A 23,320-nucleotide genomic window follows, 5' to 3' on the forward strand; every position below is an offset into this window, starting at 1 on the left:
GTAAAGACCATCTAGAAGAAGAACCGTAAAAAGTCGTACCAGTGATAATCAAAGTGCAGCGTCTTGAGACAAGTGAGAATAATCCACGAGTGTAAAAGTCCGTAGCAAAAGTTGTCCACCTATCCCAAACGACATAACCAAAAACATCTAAAATTAGTAAAAAAACAACAACAAAAACTATATAATTCACATGTAGGTCTACGACATATTCGTTTAACTGACGCTACCTCAAGTATAAAGAGTATAACAGGGGTAAAATGCTAAACCATATCAAGACATAACAGTTAAGTTGCTGGACGCTAAGCCACTGGATTCCTGTGTGATAAAGCTATTGAAAATGGAGCTGGGACATCATCGTCCTGGTTCACTAGACGGATTAAGGAAAGAAACTACAGAACAGTAGTCGGCTTTGGGCGTGATAATCTTAAGATAGAGTCTAATGTAATGGAAACCAAGATGTGTGATTATTGTCAAGATGCACGATCGAAAGATACGACATGATCTGATATGGCAACATAGACTGTAATGTTTGATGTAACACATACTCAACCTCTGTAATAATAATATTACAGGATAACTAAAAAAAAAAACAATCGTTTCCTCCATTTTTCGCTGTAAATAGTTCGGCTCCAATAACTTTATATAAACAGATTGATATGATGAAGTTCCGCAACAGTAAATACACCTGTATTTACGTAGATATAATCAAACTCCACTGTAATACATATACCTGCATTTACGTAGATATAATCAAACACCACTCCAATACATACACCCATATTCAACATCAAGTCACGAATAGTTCATTCTTTCATGTAAGGTAGTAAATAAAACAAAAACTTTAAAAACAAAACGACACTGGATCTTTGGTCATACAAGACCTTTTTTGAGGGCATTAGCTTCCCATGTTAAACAAAATGTTATCATATGTATTTTCTTAGGTTAAACAATATGTTATAATAAAATTTATTGTTAGATGGAAATGAGTTTTTAAATCTTCAAACTAATGATTCCAATGAAGATAAGTTCTAAAATGTAAGCTTTTTTGAGAACAAAAACTTTGCAACTGAAAAACTACTTAACACCCAACATATCTTTACGTGAAGTACTTATTTGATGGCCGCTTCCTCAGTGGCATTGCGGTTTGTGGACAGTACACAGATAGCCCATTCTGTATCTATGTGTTTAACTACAAAGGGACTTATTTAGTTAATTCCAAATACTATCGCGAGGTCAACAGTAGGTCTGAAACCTTATAACACTAAAAAAACTGGGTTCGATACCAGTGGTAAACAAGCACAGACAGCCCGTTGTGCAATTTTATGCTTAACAAAAAAAAAATAAATCTAAATAATGCTGCTCAGTATCTTTTTAACCTGGTCACCTGATGTCTACTTGAAGTTCACAGAGGTTGTTTTTTATTTCTTAATTGCTTTCATAAGTGATAAAAAAAAATTAGCTTTTTGTCGTAAATTCAGCTCCTAATATTAAATCAGTTCGTATTACTATACTAAGACAAATATCCTTTTCTTCTTTTCAAGAATAATAAATAATGTAAAATTATAAGAGACGAAATCATTTTTCTGTTTATTACATTTTAGAAAAGAGACAGAGTTGTATGTCTATTTCCTCATATGCTTCAGAAAAGCTACAAAATCCAAAGTATAATGTAGAGCTAATTAGTTTGGTTTGTTTTGAAATTCACGCAAAGCTACACACGAGGGTTATCTGCGCTAGCCGTCCCTAATTGTACAAATAAGCTTCTATACTGAGATCTACTAAATGTTTGTTCGTTTGTTTGTTTTTCATAGGGCAATTCTTCTTCCGTTTCTTCAAAAAAACACTCTCCACATTTTGAGATTGTAAAAGAACTGTAAGTGTTAACAGTCAAATCCCATTTCCGGTCACGTATTAGTAGTCCAAGAGTCAATGTTAGACGCTGTTGACTAGCTGTCATTCACCTATAGCCTAACAATTCGAAATTCATTTCAGAAAGAAATATTTGGAAATTTATAATTTATTATTAATTTTTGGCATTCATAATTTTATTTCAATAATAGTATTCAGTGAAAATTGGGAAAGTGATAGAAAAATATTTCTCAGGTCTATTTAATTTACCTTCACTATTTTTTTCGTAACTTTGGCTAAATGTTTGTTATGTTAATAAACTTGAGAAAAGAAAACTTATCTGATCGCCTCTAAAACACAAAGTAAAACTTTCGGAATTAACCGAAAAAGGCAAAACAACAACTCTTTTCAAGCCTAATAAATATCATGAGACGTTATATTTCTTTATTATTATTTTTTAGCAAAACCATACTGGGATATCCACAGCGGAGAATCGAACACCAGATGTTAGCGTTGTACGTTCATAAACTTACAGCTGTTCCACCAAGGAATGCGACTTGGCATGGCCAGGTGGTTGGGGCGATCGACTCGCAATTTGAGGGTCGTGTGTTCCATTCCCCATCACACTAAACATGCTCGCCCATTCAGCCGTTGGGGCATGGTCAGTTTCATTATTCGTTGGTAAAAGAGTAGCCAAAGAGTTGGCAATGGGTGGAGATGACTAGTTTCCTTCCCTCCAGTCTTACTCTGCTAAATTACGGACGGTTAGCGCAGATAGCCCTCATGAAGCTTTGCGCGAAATTCAAAACAAACTACAAAGGGACAAGGTACGCAATTGGATATTTGTACTCTTCTGAGCCCCTGGGGAGCGAAATGTATATTTAACCCCCAAATGTTTTTAACACAATTTTCTTGGTTACATCATTATGGCTATCAAACCACGGTTTTTTCAAAATATAAATTTACTTCTATCTTGATCTGCCATAAATCACTGCCATGGGCGTCTTTCAATTTTATAACTCATTACCTAAGCTGTGCGTGCATGACCATGAAGTGATAATAAGAAAATTACTTTGTAGAAAAACAAATATTCTCTCATTAAAAATAATTATAGAATAAATAAAAAATATTAAACACAACTAGAATACGAAACACAGTACATCTGACACTGTACAAAACCACGAGGCCCGGCATGGCCAGATGGGTTAAGGCGTTCGACTCGTAATCTAAGGGTCGTGGGTTTGAATCCCCATCGCACCAAACATGCTCGCTCTTGCAGCCGTGGGGGCGTTATAATGTAAAGGTCAATCTCACTATTCGTTGGTAAAATAGTAATCCAAGAGTTGGCGGTGGGTGGTGATGACTAGCTGCCTTTTCTCTAGTCTTACACTGCTAAATTAAGGTCGGCTAACGCAGATAGCCCTCAAATAGCTTTGCGCTAAATTCAAAACAAACAAAACTGCGATATATTTTTAAAACGTATAATGAAACAGAACATAATAGAACTAGGAAAGGCTTCAAAAAGTATATCAGTACACATAACATAGAACCAAGAAACTTTGGAAAGCTCATCAGCATAAAAATACACAGTCAGGAAAGGTTTCAAAATACACCATTACACATAACATAGAACCAAGATTTTGTTTGTTTGTAGTTAAGCACAAAGGTACACAGAGGGCTATCTGTGCTCTGCCCACCATGGCATAGTAATTTGGCAGATGTTTCGCTGTTTCACAGAACGTGAAACACAAAGGTCTTGGAAGCCAATGCACTTCACACAGAACATGGAACTAAAAAAATATTGAAAAATTTCATCATTTCATACAACATAAAATCCCAATTAAAGATATATATTATCACACGGAATATGAGATCAAAAGGATTTCAACGTACATAAACAGATTACATAATGATTAAAAGTGTTTCATGAGGTAACCCACCATACAAAACATGGAACCACAAGAGATCTGAAAGGTGAATATAACACATACAGAGAAAGCACACGATCAGTCATTGTTTGATATTCTATTCTCGCCTCTCGTTGCTTTAAGTACATAATGACTCCCATGAGTCAATGTATGATTACTTTTTTACAGTTCACATGTTTGCTGTAGGTTGGTAAATTAGCGATGCACTTTTCTACTAGCTTCGTTTTCTCTGCCCCCTTATCAGGCAAGAGACACGCGTTTCTCATACTGCGTTATAGTTTAATGGAAACAATAAATTACCTATGCCGCTTCCATCAGTTGTACACATTGGCTATGTTTTCTACGAATTTGCATATTTACATATCAATGAGGCTTAATAGGGATAAACCTTGCTCTTCAGGTATATTGCTACTAGGCAGATGGAGAAGCGAGCACGCCAGGACGCTTCTCTATTCGATCATCCTGTTGTCAAAGAAATAATTGCACCAGGAAAGGCTAGCCTGCTGCCTAACCCGTCTTTATTGAATATTTTAAGCATATGACCCCGGAAATTTTAATGGAATCGAAGCAAACTTGTTAAAAGTTTATGAAAGCGTATGTAGGACGGTGTAGTTTCCCACTATTAATCATTAGGCGCATAGGATACAATTATTTTCCTTGTGAATTACGAAAAACAAGTTGAAAGTTAAATCAATTAAGTTGGTACAGATCAACAAGTTAGACTAAAGATGTCAATGTTCAAATTTAAACTTGGTATTGCCATAAAGCCTACCTTCGTTTTGTAGATTTGGAAGTGAGTTTACAAACACTTGGCTCAGTTAGACACGCGTGGTAAGCAATATAATGTCCAATTTTGTTTTGTTTACTGAAAAATAAATTTGTTGAAGACACTACACGCCAGCATTACTTGAAAAAAACTAAAAAAAACTTTGTAGTGGATTTTAAAGTGTTTTTTTTACTCTTTTCAAATAACGAAATGTTTTTCACTTTTTCAAAATATTAATTCATAAGAAATATAGATATTTAGCATTACCAAACAGTAGATATATTACAAGGTACACATCTTAGTTACAACAACACCATAGTTATATTGGCATTATGAACATCACAGCCATAACGACAGTGTTATTAAGTGGCTGTAGTACCTGACTCATGAATGGAAGATTGTGTAAATTTATAATTAATGAAAGGTTATTTTAGGACATGAAAAGTCAATCCCACTTATATTTAAATGTAAAAATATACAAAATTCCCATAAAAACTGCAAAACACAAAATGTAAAAACGGAAGATTTTTTGTATCTCTCCCCCTGGTTCCAAAAACCTTTCTGCCAAATTTGGCAAAGGTCCATATACAGGGGGCGAAGTAGTCATAAAAGACTACTTGGAAAACTAAATGGAAAACTAAAAATTTCTCTGTACTCTTGCATGGACCTATTGAGCCTCCACACATGTTTTAGTGAAGACCCATCCACATTCTTCGAGGTAGTTACATGGACTTGCAACAAACAGTACTATTATATTTATATAAATACGAAATCTATATTACTTTATCAGCAACTAATATTTCTTATACTGTTATAACTCCGTGGCTTTAATAGCACCATAAAAATACCAGTTGCTATTACACTGGTGCTATTGAAACATTAATTCTACTCGTAAAATTATAACGCTTTACCTATATCATCTGTCTGTGTTTTAAAGAGACTTGTGTTTCAACGTCTGTTTATTTGTCTGTGATGAAACTTTTCCAACTTACCGATATTTGATCACCATGAGTTCTTCAATATGTTGTAGAAGAATTTGTCCCTTATATTAAGAAATATCTCATTTTTACTTTATTGCCGTCAAATGGCGCATTTTTTCTATGATTTTACTGATACTACTAAAATATCATAATTATAATGGCACTACTGCAATATTTTAACTTTAATGGTACTAATAATACACCATGGTTGTACAGGTATCAACACAATCCCACAGCTATGTCAACAATAGTACAGCATCGTAGTTATAAAGGTACCAACCATCAATCTTCTGTAGTTATCAGTATTATTACGGCTTATCGTCGCAACTGTGTAGTATTTATTAATATCGGTATGGTGAAGCTGTGTTTAAATCTTTCTTTTGGGTAAACAATCCAGTTTCGTGTCAAACTACTCTGTCTACATGATTATTCAGCTATTTTCATGGCGGGCATTTATGTTTATGAATTTTTCTTTCATTTTTTTCCTGGCTATCAAAATTCGATATTTCATGTTTTCTTTAAAATAAATTATTAATATACATTTTTACCAGATACAACCGAAACAAAAAAAAGTTATATTTTTATTATATCAATATCCACATTAAATGTATAAATATATACGTTTTCTTTTAATATTTCGTTATTTTAGATCAAGGTGTTATTTCCATTATCACGTACTAAAACAACATTTATATTATTGAATACTGCATTGTATGGCACACTGGTTTAAATAACCTTTTTTTACCATTTTTAAAATAAATCTGTCTTCTCTGTTTGGCAGTAAAATATCCTTTCAAGAGGTTAGATGACAAGTGAATAAATAATTGTAATCTCTTTTGTGTTACTACCAAATACCGAGTGTTATGTGTTTCCGTATTCTCTCGTTTTGTGCGCTGTTAAAGAATAGAAGGCAACGCGACACTTCTGAAATCTGCATAGAGCATGAATATTTCATACTTCGTTCTTCAACAAAGATATAGTGTAATGTACAACGTCGAGTTATATGCGTGTATGTGCCCCACTAACTTCAGCTATCTTCATGGCGCCATGTTTAATGATTGGATATGATGACGATACCGTTTTGTTAGGAATAATATACAATTATATCCAAGATTGCTTTGTTAAATGCGCCAGTGCCTTTTGTATAGGGAGTTTGTTTGGCTTCCATGGTGAAACACTGGTGTATGTATACAAAAACCAAAGAAGCAAATAAAAATATAAACGTTTCAAGTTCAAACGGTTTGCGTATTGATCCTTCTTTGTTAACATTCTCTGACATACATATATAATGGTGTAAGGTGTGTAAGTAGCTGATGGCGGCCACGCGTGTTAGTGAAGGACAACTGTCTATTTCAAGGGAATTTGTGATATTCCTATTTCCAACGCTAGGGCCCAAGGGCCTTTCAGTTATTTATCAAATTAAATACTTTTTATGTACAGAGAAACAAAAGAGCTGATTTTTCTATTGATATCGCAATCCTAATAATTGTCATGTTATAATGTATCGAGACCTTTGAGATTTATAATTTATGAATTTTGTTAAAACTCATTTACAACCTATATATCAAATCTTAAACTGCTATATTGAAATTTAAGTTTTTGAGCACAATAACATAAAAACACAACATAAAACAAAACTAAGAGTCAACGAAGAGTTTTCTTACCCTTTACTTCTGCTTCTTCTCTAGATAAAGTTAAAATCAGTCTCTCTCTTATTAATAACTTAGTTTCGTGTAAAAATTATAATTCTTTTCAGTGAAGGTTAAATTGCATAGTTTAATAAACTTTTGTTTTAGACCGTAGAAAGAGAAAGAAAATTAGTTTAACAGTACATTGTCCAACTCACTGTTATTTCTATTACGCCTGAATATTATTCGTTGTTTCACGATTTATTACCCAAAATACTTTTCACAAAAATTTGAAAATTGAAAATTTTCATTTGTAACTCTGAATTGGCGCCATCTGTCTTACAAAAATAGCATTTTTACAAAAGTAATGGTAAAGTCAGTTAAAACAGAACTAAAACAATGCATGTTCATTATATACATATATATATTGTTTCGTTTAATTTACCGTTTTTTCATTCGATAAAAATATCTGTTTCCCACTTTTTCTTTTTGTTTGAACAGTACCCTTATTTTCACTTATAAAGCACCTGTAACCATTATATGGTTTGTTTAGACCTATAAGAAAAAAGTATTTATTTATAACCTTGGAGCTTCACAATGGTTTGTCTGTGCTGCGCCCACCACAGGATTCGAGTCTCAAATTTTAGTACTATAAGCTCTTAAACTTGCCATTTATCCTTATGAAGGGTGTGAATAAAAATAAAGAACTCTAGCAAATATACTTGTTAAGATAATATTGTAAACTTCAAACAACATTTGAGTTTCTTTTTATGTAAACCATCGAAAACACGTTTTGTTTATCTGTACTTAGCTGTAAAATTGCGATAACGTTAAGATAATACTTCTGTCATGTTACTCAATTTTTCATCTCTGCACCTTCTAATTTTTAAATAAAGTTAATATTCTATGAAATATATATCTTTGCATGTTGATATACTGCCCCTTTGTTATTCATGTGGAAAAATACTGTTTTATTTTTATTTAAAGCGTATTGACCAATTACATAATATCCTGAAGCAGTGTCAGTTTAAACAACGGAAAACAAAATAACACATGGTAGTTGGCTGTTCGTTTTTTTTTAAATTTTGCACAAAGCTACTCGAGGGCTATTTGTGCTAGCCCTAATTTAGCAGTGTAAAACTAGAGGGAAGGTCATCACCACCCTCCATCACTCTTGGGCTACTCTTTTACCAACGAATAGTGGGATTGACCTAACATTATAACACCCCCACGGCTGAAAGGGCGAGCATGTTTGACGCGATGGGGATGCGAACCTGCGACTCTTAGAGTACGAGTCGGACGCCTTAACACGCTTGGTCATGCCGGGCCGGGTTGTTTCTCATATTTGAACATAAATATTCAAGGAATGCCTGCGCTAACCGTATCTAATTTTGAGCTGGTAGATTAGATGGAAGACAGCTGTCCAACATCATCCACTGCGAACGTTTAAACTATTCTAAAAAATAGTAAGATTTGACCGTCCTTTTATTAAGACCCACAACTTCAAAATGCGAAATGCAATTTTGCGATAAAAGGACGCGAAAAGTAGATTCACAGTCTGGCACACTAGTCAGAAAAATGCATTAGAAATTTAAAATGACTTGCCTAAAATCAAGGTGCTTGAACCGAAATATTAGGCACGTAACACCAAAGAAATAACATGAAACATTTAAAACATATTCTTGAAATTATAACATGAGAATATGTCTTGCATCCGGAAATAATGCGGTGTTTCCCTTAAACGCTAATTATTTGTCAGTGGTTAAAAAGGAAAAGACAACTATTTCGTGTCTTTACTTATATTTCTTCTATTGATTTAGAAGAACGTGAATTTCAGTCTTTGCTTTATTTAACGTTTTTCAGCCAAACGTTGTTTAAATATAACTGCTGTGTTATAGTGTATTCACAGAAGACAGGATGGTAACTGGAAACGTTACTGAAACTTCGACCTCGATTGTGACGTTGACACCATCACAAACTGAGTGTTGATATTGTTTTGACTAATAACTTCTAAATTCCAACATCTGATAAACACCATGATAAATAACTTACGAAAATGTGTCGTATAGTTGTATAACAAACACTGAAAAATAAAAACAAATTATAATATTTCGAAATATTTGTAATACATTACTTGGTGTTTGTTTCAACTTTTTATTTTTTTATCGAATATTAAGAATTTTGCCCGGCATGGCCAGGTGGTTAAGACGCTCGACTCGTAAACCAAGGGATGTGGGTTCGAATCCCTGTCACATTAAACATTCTCGCCCTTTCAGCCGTGGTAGCGTTATAATGTGACGGTCAATTCCACTATTCGTTGGGAAAAGAGTAGCCCAAGAGTTGACGGTGGGTGGTGATGACTTGCTGCCTTCCCTCTAGTCTTACGCTGCTAAATTATGGACGGCTAATTCAGATAACCCTCGTGTAGCTTTGCACGAAATTCAGAAACAAATAAACATTTATATAATTTTACATTTCTGACGAAAGGTGAATCTCCAAAATTACGTAACAAATCTATTTTTGAATGGAGTTTCTACTTAAACTTAATGATTCTGAGAAACATACGTGAAACACAGCCTCAGCCTTCAATCCAAGGCTTCACTCTTTGCTGGTCTCTTAATACATATTTCATAAGAAGTAACTGAACACAAAACTTACTATCTTAATGCAAACACGTGTGTTTACCCTCATCCTTCTCTTGTCAATCAGAGGGAAGCTTTCTAATCATGTTTAACTTTCTATTTCTTGATACGTACAAAAAGTAAATTTAAGGAAATTTTATAAATACAGAGATATGAGGCCTATTGGCGTTGGGCAGGTGGTTTGCGTTTGTCCCACAGGAAACAATCAAGATAGGTAACGATGCTTAGCATCGTTCGACATGAAAAACACATCAACCACCCACCCAGCCCGATAACTGACAGCATAGGAAATGCTGAAAATGTGAGTTCGATAAAGAAAACTAAAGACAGAAAAGTAACAGTTTCCCGATCGTTAAATAATAAATAAAACAAAGTAAAATTTTCAACCATGATAAAAACTTCTCGTTAAATATTATGGTTTGTGATTGTGACGGAATAACAAAAAAAGTACTGAAGTACAGTATTAATTTGATTGGTCATTGTACTATAACATAATATTAAATGTAAATGTTTGTGTGTGAAAGTAAACAGACTGCGATTCTTGTTTTACACTTTGAATAAATTCGTGAACTTCTTTCTGTTGGCAAAAATTATAATTGAGGTAAAACAATGATTATTTTTAAACCCACATCCAAAATCATTGTTTTTATTAACTGACGTAAAGGCCTAGATATTCTGGTTATTAACTACTATTTATAACGTGAAAACTTCAAAATACGCTCCCCTCTCTGCTCTTTCTGTTTAATAGTAATGTTTTTTATCAGAATCCAGTGTTCTCTCGCATGTAAAATTTGTAATTCTATCAGATTTGCCCGAAGTAAGTTTTTACTTCTATAAAAAGTATAAGTGTTGCCTTAACCGTCTCAGTATGAGGTAGACAAATAAACGTCTTTAAATTTAAAAATATTTTCCATAGACTATGTGGATGTATATAACTTTGTACATAAACGATTGAAGGCATAATAAAAAAGAAGCTAGAAAGATGTACAATGTGGTGAATTTTTGTGATGTTTATATATCGGAGTTAATGAAATAATAACCTTGAGAAAACCTTGACTCATGATATTCCACTTCTGTCAGACCTAGCAATTACTTTAAGTAACACTAAAACAGTTTATGAACTTCATTTTCAAAGTTAACCCACAGTTTAAAATGTAGATAAAAGGTCTGCCACGAGCTTTCGAAAGTTATTACTTTTTTACGTAAATATTCACTCTCACACATAGATGGAACACATGAGACCTGAGTGCTCTGCTTACAAGAAAACGGACCAGAACAGAGTTAAGCCAGTGTATTATATTTCGTTCTGTGTCGTAATGATCAATCTTTTTCTGGTTCCTGAAGTTATAAAATATTTTGACATTTCGAGCATTCTGGGCGTGGCTTGTGTATGCGTGTTTACTAGAGATGAAAATTGAGATTTTTTGTTGTTCACAGACCGATGTTCCAGCGAGTGTAGTTCATTCTTCACCAAACTTTGTCCTCACTCTAAATGTCTTAGTTTTTTTTTTCCTTTATTAAGTTACCACTGGTTTGTTTTGGATTTCGCGCAAAGCTGCACTAGCCTTCCCTAATTTAGTAGTGTTGGACTAGAGGGAAAGCAGCTAGTCATCACCACCCACCGCTAACTCTTGGGCTACTTTTTTACCAACGTATAGTGAGATTGATCGCACATTATAACGTCCCCACGACGGAAAGAGACGAGCATATTTGGTGTGACGGAGGTTCAAACTCGCGAGTCTCAGATTATGAGTCGGTGCCTTAGCCACTTGGCCATGCCGGGCCACGTGATGATTCGACCTAAGAACAATAACTTATGTAAAATTATTGACCATCCAAAGAGACACGCGGTTTGTTGTTTTATTCTCGGAAGATTCCATAAAGACGAACATTTTTGACAATATTTTTCGAATATTATAAGCTCAATCAATTACAGGTTGTATAGTATATTATAAACTAAATCAATTACAGGTTGTATAGTAAGGATATTATTGATTTTTTGTGTTTGTTCTCTGTTTGTTTGCTGTTAAGGGTAAAGTTAATAATAATAGGTAATTTATTCTATGCAACTAAAGGTATCGAACTCCCAGTTTTTAACATAAATCACACAATAAGCTGTTTACGTCCTTCTTGTCAAGCACAAGGAATCGAATCCCGGTTTGTAAATCTGTAAACTTAGCGCTGGTTCCCTGGAGACTAATCTCCCTTACGATAAACGTGTTTATTTATCAAATAAGAGAAACCATTTTTTTCGATATGCACTTTTTTATGTATGATTGGAATATTTATACATTTATTTATCTATTTAGAGTAAGCGTACCGAGCTACAGATTAGTAGGTTCGAGCCTGCGATATGTTGCTGAAAACATCTCACATTTTCAGCTATGGGTGCTTCATAAAGCAACACTCAATTCCGGTATTCGTTTGAAATTACATTAGAGACACCTATGCCTAAACATCGAGATCTCTGACAAATCATTTAGCACTGTGTCGCTTAACATACATACCTTTCAAGTTGAGAGTGTTAGGTACCATTATTTACGTATTTACCAAGAGAGCTTATTTCGTCCACCGGTGGGACAGTGATAATTTTATGAACTTACAATACTAAAATCCGGAGCTCGGTTCCCTCTAGCGGGCACAGCAGATAAACCCATGTGACTTTCGTCATAGAAACCACTTATCTTATAAAGAAAAAAACATTTGTACATTTAAAGCATGGTATTTAACACGACATATCATGTTGTTATGCTATTTTCAAACAGATTAATGGATATACAATGTGTTGAAATGGGTGAATGCTTTGTAATACATATGTATTTGCATATTTATATTTGTATATCTTAATGTAACTAAATAATCGTATTAAACATCCATTTTTGTTGGACCAAGAAGCATTTTTAGCATTTAATGGCATCAGTTTATTGAACTCAGAGATAAAAACAGAACTCTACAACTGCTGTTAATAAAAGCAACGAAAATATAAACTTGTTCAAAAACCTTGAGGTTTTTAAGTGCTGAGTTTAATTACCTTTTAGATAAAAACCTTGACTTGTTTTTAGTATAATTATCACACGTTATTTACGTCTTTTAGATTTTTGTTACCACATTCTTAATATGTTATTGTAGCATTTGAAGGATCAAAAATCCAAATAACTCGTATACATAAATTCAAAAATTAAGATAACAACAGTCCGTAGCTTGGTAAGACTGATCGGCCATAGTTGTGTGACGCAAAAATCTTGGGTGGTCTGGATACTGTCGTCATGACAAGGAAAAAGTGACTTTTCAAGGTTGTGTTCAGTCAATAACAGAAATATTCTGGTAAAAAAAACAACAACTGTGTACGAGGAAAGAACAGGTATGAATGCACCGCTTAATGCCATGATCTATATCGAACAAGAACTATGTATACATTACTTATGTATATTAGAAAGACTGAAACAAGACGTTCTTGGTTTCAATGTCACAAACAAAAATAAACGATATTTCGGTGAAATAAAGAGACGATTTATCACTAATAACATATTATATTTGTTTTGCCGTAATTAATTAAAAATTGTACTGAACGAAACTTCATGAACGACTCGACTAAATTACTATAGATTAAAACAGTAAACATACAGTCAGCGTTTCTGACCTTTAATAATCATTGGTCAAATATATGGCCAAAGAGTCATCATTCAAGCTGTATTCTGGAAGAAAAGCAAAAACAAAGTAGCCAAGTTCAGAGTTTCGATGATATAATCTTCACAGGCCCTTCTTTTCACATTTTGTTCTACTACTAAGGTGAAAATTATTTTACCGAAATTATTTCTACTTTTGTCCTACTTCCTGCTTTAAGATTCCGTTTCAATAATAAGTTAACAGAGAAAAAATGAAGAGCACAAATATTAAAACTAATATCAAATACTGTCGGATTTTGCTATACTTAAATCGTATTTCTTGACATAAAAATTATTTGGAACTTTCTACTTATGTGGTTATTATTTCCCATAACAGTTTTCTTTACTTATCTCTGCATTATTCATTCAAGTCATTTATAAACTCTCGTTTGATTAGTAAACTGCGGTGTTAGCGGAAGTTTCTATCGCAGTGGAGTTTTGTTTAAAATTTTACAGTGCTGGAGCCATGCCAAAATTTGTCAGGCATATGGCGGCACCATCAGGCTAAAGGTCTCATATTCAAAAATTAATTTTCGTTTTTGTAAATTAATTTTCAAACAAAGTAAATATAAATAGAGTGATTTATTTGACACTTACCTTAGTACTAATTGAATATGCATATTTTAGCGAAAGAAAATATGTAACTCAATTTTCTTTAAGTTAAGCAGCAAGCGAAAAGCAACAACAATTGGGAACTCACTTAAAAATCACTATCATTAAAACAAGTTTTAAAATCCTATGTCTTTTTAATTTTTTGTCTTTCTAACTACACTGAATTATTGACAATCTTGACTTTTATAAAGCACTGCGTGCCTTCTATCATACCAACACGAATATTAAAAAAGTGATTATTATTTAAATAATAAAACTTTTAAAGATGTGTCTGTTTTAAACACCCAGTATAATTGCAAAATTCACTTTTTTTAAGTGTTTTAATATCGTATTAGTGTGTCTTAATAAACGTGTGATGCATGACAAAAAACATTTTACAGTTATAACACTGTGATACATGCTCTTGAACCGAAACGGTCGTATTGTGTCTGATGCCAGCTCTTGAGAGAGATTGACAGAATGTATGCTGGGCGATTTAAGAGTTCTACTAGTACACATACAGATAGCTGCTTTCTGATGCTCTGAGTGTTTGGTTATGAAAGAAACTTAATTTCGAAGGTAAATTTGATATGTTTTTTTAAGTTTCGGAATTCAACTTCTATTTTAAATGCCAGAATACTGTTCTGGCAGCACCACATTCCTGCTCGGTTGTTGTAAATAGTGAAGTAAAGTTTTCTTTGACATGATTCAAATATAAATATACGAAGTTAGTTTCAGATATTTTTATCTGCAGAACTCAGAAAAATGAATTTCGATACAAGCGAATTTGTAATAAAAATATGATTTAACGCGTGTGGTCACATTGTTGTTAAATCTTATGTACTGATAATATAAAAATAAAAGTTGATGATTCAGGTATTCATTTAAAAACAAAACCTATAACAAGTACATAATCAATCCAGAACTTCTGTCAACCACTGATTAGACAGTTTACTGATCTGTGTAAGTGAGTCAGTGGTTTAATCGCATCGAAAATAGCCATTTTGAAATAAGATATTTTTTTTACACTAAAGCGGGTTTTACAAATCGCATAACTGAGAAAAACATAAGAACTCAAACACGCTATATGCGCGTATTTGTACGTATTACTACTATCGAGCAAAAGAATACTGAACTACAAAAGCGTATGATAATTTGGGATCGAAAGTTGTAGACTGCAATGTTCTCGCTCCTAGATAATTACTGTAAACAAACTCTAAATGCATTTAATTATGATTTAGGTCTCTATCTGTTTTACATCTTACATGTGGAATTAATTCAGTAAACATCAGCCACAATGCAGTAAATCCCTTCTAATTAGGTTTAAATCTCCTGGCTCTTGCGAAGCTAATAACCATGTCTTAACCTGCACTATCCTTGTCATTGCTATTAGTTTTTATTTTTATTTTAATAATATCAACTTAAGTGAAAGTTTGTGTTATAGAATCAAACTTTATTCAAACAAATCATTCTGAAAGGATTAGATTTAGCTTGTTCGTGTGTTTATTTTACGCTAAGCACAAAGCTGCACAGTGTGCTGTATGTTTTGTGCTCACTGCAAGGTTCTAACTCCAAATTGCAAACCCTCAAGCTTACCGCTAAGCCACCAGATGGCTGATTTGAGATTTTATTATGTGAAAACTAAAATACTATAGATGCTAGTTTTTAAATATCTGTCCAGCTACAATAAGAAAATATACTGTTTTCGAATATTCCAATAATGCATTTCATTACTTTCATAAGAAAGCATATGTAAACCAAGTTGGTGGATATTCACTGTTTTCCAGTCTTTTTTTTTCAAAAGTCTTGAAAATACATCAATCAAAACCCACAGTGAAATATGTTCAGAAACAGGTTAAAGTGTCCTTCTTATATGGTCCCCCAGTGGCTCGGCGGTATGTCTGTGGACTTACAACGCTAAAAACCGGGTTTTAATACCCGTGGTGGGCAGAGGACAGATAGCCCATCGTGTAGCTTTGTGCTTAATTCAAAACAACAACCCTCTTATATGACATTACTCTTTATTTGTGGTTTTCGATAATTTTTTTTCCTTTCTTTAACTTACTACGTTTATAACATTTTATATTACGCTTACAATACTTCTTAAAATTTTTCAATGCACTTTTGAATTTTGCAGTACTTAATATTTAAAGCCTGGCAGGGTCTGGTGGTTAAGACCCTGACTCGCAATCTACGGGTCGCGGATTCGAATCCCCGTCATATTCACCCTTTCAGCTGAGTCAAAATATATCGGTTAATCCCAATATTCGTTAGCAAAAAGAGTAGCCCAAAAGGTTGCGGAAGGTGATGTTAACTAGCTGCTAATTTTTTTTTATTTATTGCTAAATTTTTAAGCTTTTTGCTAAATTAAGGAAGGCTAGCGCAGATAGCTATGCGCGAAGTTGAAACCAAACACGGTCACACAATCTTTGTTCCACTTTGAATACATTGTTACCCTGTTGGTTACATATTATAGATCCGAACTGATAAGATGCATGTAAAGTGTTCTAATGTGGCTAAGCGATCAACTTTCTAGATTTTCTTTATCCCTGACAGCCAACCGGTGATTTTAAGCTTTAAAACTGCAAAAACATAACTCATAAGATAAAAAAAAATTTTGTTTAGGACTTATTACGGGTTAGTGACCCTGCCTTACTTCGTGTATCCATTTTAAGTGATGTATCTTCTCATAATCTGGCAAATAGCATGAATTGTGTAAAAGAAATAACGTAGGAGAGTAGTTTAATTGAGGTCACTCTTCATTCTCAGTTGTTGTAGTTTGTTTTGTTTTTTCCCAATAAAGGACACAGCAGATATCCTATATCTTTCCTATAGGAAAGCACAAACACACACACAAGCCATAAAGAACGGAAAAGATAACTGCTTTTAAAATATTTTAGAAGATTTTCACAGTTTTGACCACAGGTAAAGTTGTACGTCTCGTTGGAGTTAACGTATTTGTGGATTGACTTCAGTAACAGTTTTTAGAAACCAAAGGCCTATAATCAGTAAATTAGCAAAACAATATGATTTCTGTAGGTCTCAGATTTTAGTCGTGGTATATTGGCTCATAGAATGGCTCTGGGTTTGTTTTTTGTTTTAAAATATAAACTTTTATCTCATAGTTCCGCCATCTCTTCACCGATCTGAGACATAATTATAGTGTTGGACTAAGGAGGGCAAATCCTTTCGATTGATATATTTGGCCACGCCCAAGGCTTTGTAGATTAATTTAATCTAACTCTGCCTAAAAGCTTTCATTTGAGGATAGGCTGGTAACGATCCTAATAATAGAATCGAATCGGGTATACGCGTCCCCATGCTCGATAATGCTGGCGCGCAAAAATATAGCTAATAAAAAGGAAAAAAATCTCATAGATTAATTTACTCTAAATCTGCCTAAAATAATTTCAAATGCCATGACTGTTGAAGATTCCCTCTTATTTTTATCTGCCTGTATAGGAAAGTTATATAAAACAGCATAAGTTTATTAAATTAAAATTAGAACGATAATGAAAAACATATGTTTCATAGAGCATAATATCTCGGAGGTAATAAAATATAAGCACATATTTTATTAAATGTATGACAAATATTCGTTGGAGTAACATTTTATGCCATTGAATATCACACACACATTAAGAAACAAATCCTTTAATATGAGAGAATATTGAGAGAACAGGTTAAGGTTCAGCAAGGACAACTATAAAATTTTAATTGTTTCTGTATCTCAATATAGTATATATTATTTAAATCTCCATTCTACGTATAGCTACTTAAGCATCTAAAAGGCAAATTATAATTTTCTGTTTTCTGGTAATGAGAATACAGTATCTGTACTGTTTAAACAGTGCCTCTTGAAATCTATGAAGTAAATATTAATCATTTTTTAATAATTAAAAGTAAAAGTTCTTTATACAAAAATCATAACTTTATTTCTAAAATTTATAGCCGCGGCATTTCGGCTCATGGGATGAATCTGAGTTTGTTTGGTTTTTCTCAGTACAAACTTGGACGATTCGTTAGAAACTTGTGCTGCGTGTTTCTAGATGTAATATTCTCTTCAATGTATTATAATTTGATGGCTTCTAACACATGTAGTCTATTGTGTAGCTTTTCACTTCAATAAAAAAAACCTAAAAATAGTGAAAGCTTAAACTGACCATCTGTATCTAAATATAAAATGTTCTCAAAATTTGTGAATATAAATTAAAATATTTATATTTTTTTCAAGTGGTATTTTTCATGCATACATGTATTTGTAAGCGCAATGTAGTAATTCATAATGAAAACTCCATTAACTGAAATGAGAAGAAGAACAAGCAAATGTGAAACTCGCTGTATTTTTCTATGATATTTCTTCACTAAGCGTCCTTGAATGTCGGTAACTGAACAGCCGTTAAATTCAGGTCTTTTGAGAGAGAGAACAAAAGGTAAATTACTCCCTTGCAAATTGCAGGCACTAAAGTAATGAAGAAGTTGAAAAGGCCCGAATACTAACTGCGTCACAACATTTATATTCAGATCTAAATTTAGAGTGAATGCTCCGCGAAGTATTTATGTCTTTTTATTACCTATAAATTTCATGGGCTCACACTGTAGATAATTTTCTGTGGGTTCTTCTATGATAAACAATCAAACTTGGGGCAAATTCTAAGTTCAGTTATGCTTCGCTAACGTTTTCTGTCGGTCTCAGTTAGGTCCACTCATATACAGGTAATTTTTTACTACTGCCACACATCAAGTTTTGTTTATCATTTGCTTTCATCTAACGCCCTCTAGTTTTATTACAAAATTAAAGCAACTAGCACAGAAATAATGAATGTACTCAGTGAAAGGCATTGTGTGTTATTTCACTGTCATATTACTTATCAACCTACTTGAGAGAATTACGTATACGCCATTTATCTAGCTAGCAACGTGCTTGTTTTTCCGATTTTTACGTTTAGATAGTTTTCTTTTATTCTTTCTAACAATACTCGCCTAACCTACTACTTATCTTTACTTATTTTTGCTTCCAATCATATTTGCTCCATCTCTGTATCAAATTGTACGAGCCAGCCGTCCTCTTCCTTTCTATGCCTTTTCACTTAAAGCCATCCTTTGTTGTCATTGTTACTAGTCTTTACGATTACCTAAATATTATTATTAATTAGGTACTGCTTTGTATCACTAGTTACTAATTATTAACTTGTTTATATCCTACGTTTCATCATCTCCCGTGATTTTCATGGAAGTCCTTTAAAAGACTATTTTCATGTGGCGGTACTGGCCGGAATTCTTTTGAGTTTTCTTGAAAGTAATTGATGTCTCATAATAAAAAAGTAGCCAATTAACAATTAGGCTCAAGCAAGTAAACTACTTATCGTAACAGCCTTATGATATAATTACTTACTGTCATTCTAACTGTTCCTATTTACTCTCGTATTTGTACTTATTTAACAGTTCTTCACTATCGTCCTTATATTTACCTGCTAGACATCATTTACATTTATCATCTCATTACTTACCATTCTTTTATTTTTTCCTAACTATCAGCTTCCTCCCGATTCGATATGAACTTGCCAACTATTGTTCTCCACAGAAACTCACAATATTTCCTCGTGTTTTTGCTCACTTGATTATCTTATTTATTTAGCAGTTTCTTTATTTTAATGTTTTACTTATCAGTCTATTACTTTTAGTTTTTACTTACCAGCTATTGTCAGCACTTAGTTTATAAAACGATGCTTACCAGTAAGGGACGCATGTGTATAAATATGTTGTATAACTAAAGACAAATGGGAAATGTGATACGCTTTTAAGTCTATAATAGTATATTATCTTCTCAAGCGGCTCTTTTTTTCAAAATTGTTTTCCTTCTGTTGCCTTATATTTCGTGTTGTGTTAGACTGATGTCACGTTGTAGTGAAGAGCAATTCTTTGAACAAGATTTGGCCATTTAGGTAGTCGGATAGTCTTTGAAAAATGCACCCATGCATTTTAGAAGGTCATTACTCTGTTATTAGTTTCGTAATGAACTGTTAGATCAAAGCTACTCAATTTTCAATTTGAATTTTTCCATTAAAATATTCATCCAATGATATCTAAATAGATATTATTATATAACTCAGTGATTTGATTGTCACGATGGTATTATCAGAAGAACAAATGTTATAGCATAAGTCACATACAAAATTAAATTCCGAAACTAAATTCGAGTGGAGTCGAGGAGCTTGAAAAATAAGTCATGCAAACTCTACGTATCAGTCATGCGAGCAGTATTCTATGCTCCACATAACTGTTCTGTTAGTAACGCCAAAGATTATGGTTCTGAAAAAAAAAAAAGTAAAATCTGAATAATGTTGTAGGTCGATGACAAAGATGAAACCTAACATCAACCATTCGAGAAATTAAAAAAATAACGTTGGATACTCTATATGAAGGGTACCCATTGAGCCTAGGTTAGTTGAGGTAAAGAGCCCTGCTTTTTCTATTCTTTCTGTCCAGCATGGCCAGGTGGTAAGGGCTCTCGACTCGCAATCTGAGAGGTGCGGGTTCGTATCCCTGTCACAGAAATCATGTTCGCCCTTTCAGCCGTAAGGGCGTTATAATGTTACGGCCAATCCCGCTATTCGTTGGTAAAAGAGTAGTTTTAGAGTTGGCTGAGGGTTGTGATGACTAGCTGCATTCATTTTAGTCTTACACTGCTAAATTAGGAATGACTAGCGCAGATAGCTCTCGTGTAGCTTTGCCCGAAATTCCAAACAAACTCTTCCTTCTACAATTCCGTTTATCAATTTCCATAACGTTTTTAATGCATATAGTTAGCTGTTGAAAGTTGAGATGGTTTTTTGGCTGTCTGAAGTTGTTTAGTGAAATATGAATTATACATGAATAAGTTGTTTTTGTTTAACACTCCTACGAAAAGTGGGGCCTAGTAGGCCCCAGAGCAACTTGAAAGGTTATTAATATTAGGCTAATAATTTTGTATTTAATTGAAATTGCCATTTAAATCCATTAATGAATGGATTAACGAGATTCCCACTGTCTAGCGAAATCACAGCCAGGGAAACGGGCTTGGAGAAATCAGGACTAGAAACGTCTTTTCGTAGGAGTGTTAAGGCAAATCTCAAGATCAGGCTTTTCTCCTAGGAAAGTCCACCTTTCCGAACAACTATATCAACTCAAGCGTGGTGTATAGGAAGGTGAATTTCATTTGTGTTATTGCTCGAACAGTTTCAAATAAGTCACTATATACAGCGAGTGTTTCGTAAGCTATAATCCTCTCAAGACCTACAGAGATGTAGTCTGAGCTTAATCAGATCAATGTATGGCAGCAATTGCACACTACATTTTTATTTTATTTTTTCTGAGTGGCATTACACTGAATGTGTTCACGTGAGCTAGAAATCTTATTCACAGCTACGATTACGAAACATTTTAAGATTTCAAACATTCTTTGTTGCCGGAGGTTCAAGTTGATTCACTCAAATATCATCTGAGTTCTTTGAGGACATTTAGTACATCGGTAATCAGGCGGAGAACGTAAACTGTATACGTCTAAAGAAACTACAAATATTCTCGCTTTATATAAAATTTCCTTGGTAATAGGAGAAAAAAATGCATAGATAAAAACAAACCTTCCTTCGAAGCAGACGTTCGATAAAGTTTCTCTTGCAAAACAGAATTTTTTTTTTTTTTTTTTAAATCGAACGAAAATAAGAAATAAAGATGAAAGTCTGTTTCTACGAATGTTCGCATTTGAAAACAACAACAAAAACAAACTAAAATAAGTATATTGAGGAACTCTGTTTGCTGGCAGGGGCAACATCCGATAATTTTGCCATACCAGTGTTAAATACTAAACAATATGTTGGAAATGATATTTAAAATTTCTTTTGTACTGGCATATTGAACTTGTATTCACATCTTATTCCTCTCTTCCCTCCTCCTTCTTGTTGCCTTCCATGAAGTATCGCTTACGACAAGCTTTGTATCTTCTTTCTCATCTGTCAAGACAACCACAAACGCTCAATTAATCATGTGACAACATGGCGTCACCCAGTCATCTACCTAGCTGAGGGAAGAAAATGTCTTTATTTTCAAGGACACTATGAGATAGAAATCTGCATTCAGCAAAAGCCGGTGTTCGTTATCATTGCCAGAATAGAGTTACATTGAGGTATAGAATTATCCAAGATTTTCGTTGGCTTCGAGAAAGTATAGCAAGTTTGCGACAACTATGTCAAGATTCCTGTTTAATTGTGTGTACATATCTCTCAAATACAATGTCCCACCTGATACCTCCTTGAAAAATCACGTTGACGTAACATACATGATTTTTCCTAATTTGCTCCAAAGGTCCATTTTATATTTAGTTCTTTCATGGTGTAGATGATCGTGAAAAAGGGTCAAACAAATCATGTATATGAATGTAAAACAACACAATAAGTGTTATAACTTTTGGTTACGTTTAACCACTGGTCATCACGCGAGTATCCTAACTGGAAAAAGCAAAACCACTGAAATTAAGATTTCAACGTTTTACTTGTTTTCATTCCGAATTGTACTGTTTATAGAAAGATTATGTGTTTGTTATAGTTGTATGTGGGTTAGAAATTACTTACATTTCTATATCATTTAAAAGTATACAGTCGTAAAGATAGATATTCAATTAGTTAATTGCTGTAATGCATTATTGTACCTTAGAAACTAAATTAAAATGAAGCCAGGAAAAATGAACATAAGATCGAGAACTGAACTAGTTAATGAAAAGACAGATATCTGTAACATACAATGTGCGAATGTATTTAGATACACCTAACATACACAAGTAATGTTGTACCAATTCTGTAAGCTTGTATTCACGACTCTACATCAGTTTCTATTCTCGAACATTTGTAAAGCTTATCTTTTTGTTCATCCACGAACGTAAACTGTAGACCATCATTTTCTGTTACTGTCTTATGAAATATGTATCAACAGGTGATGCTCTTAAGATGTGATTTATAGGATAGGCATTTACACTTTAAAGCACAAAATGCTGGTACGTGTTATGATACGTCTAGATAGTTTGTCTTTTGGCAACAAATAACATCTATTGATGCTACACAAGTGAAGGATAAACATCACGTTGGAATGCACAAGGAGGTCTATATTTGCTATAATAGCGTCCATGGATAGATATTTTGTTCGTTTTTCAATGTCAGAACCTTCACCTGGTATCCTGTAATGTTTAATTAAGATGGGATGAACTCCTCAAAAACCTTTTATACACAATGATGTCATAC

General features: G+C 33.6%; 1 protein-coding gene across 3 annotated transcripts in view; it reads left to right on the plus strand.

The window, feature by feature from the left end:
- Positions 1-23,320, plus strand: part of LOC143258602 (uncharacterized) — a 206,216-nt gene that overhangs the window by 17,340 nt on the left and 165,556 nt on the right. The gene's annotated exons all lie outside the window — the stretch shown is intronic.

Source organism: Tachypleus tridentatus, chromosome 8 (genome assembly GCF_004210375.1).
Source record: "Tachypleus tridentatus isolate NWPU-2018 chromosome 8, ASM421037v1, whole genome shotgun sequence".
In the NCBI taxonomy this organism is placed as follows: Eukaryota; Metazoa; Arthropoda; class Merostomata; order Xiphosura; family Limulidae; genus Tachypleus; species Tachypleus tridentatus.